Raw genomic sequence first — 437 nt, forward strand, 5'->3', positions numbered from 1 at the left:
TCTATAATTGTTAAATGTACTTTTATCACCTTCCTTAAAAAGAGGTATTACTTTGGCTATTTTCATATTATCTGGAAATTTTCCTGTTGTGAATGATAAATTACATATATATGTAAAAGGCTCAATAATATGACTCATTATATCCTTCACCAGCTTCATGTCCATATCAACCCAGTCTTTTGATCTCTTATCAGTACATTTTTTAACTACATTCATTATTTCTTCTTTGTCGATTTCCTTAAGATAAATACTGTTTGCACAACTAATAATTGGATGGTTCACTATATTATTTACTTTAGGTATTTTGTCTGCAAGATTTGATCCAACATTCACAAAATATTGATTAAATCCATTAACTATTTCATTATCATCATAAATTCCACCATTATTTTTTACAAAATGTTGTGAGATACCAATCTTTGATTTATGATTCTTCA

Source organism: Nematolebias whitei, chromosome 2 (genome assembly GCF_014905685.2).
Source record: "Nematolebias whitei isolate Nwh7 chromosome 2, NemWhi1, whole genome shotgun sequence".
Lineage (NCBI taxonomy): Eukaryota > Metazoa > Chordata > Actinopteri > Cyprinodontiformes > Rivulidae > Nematolebias > Nematolebias whitei.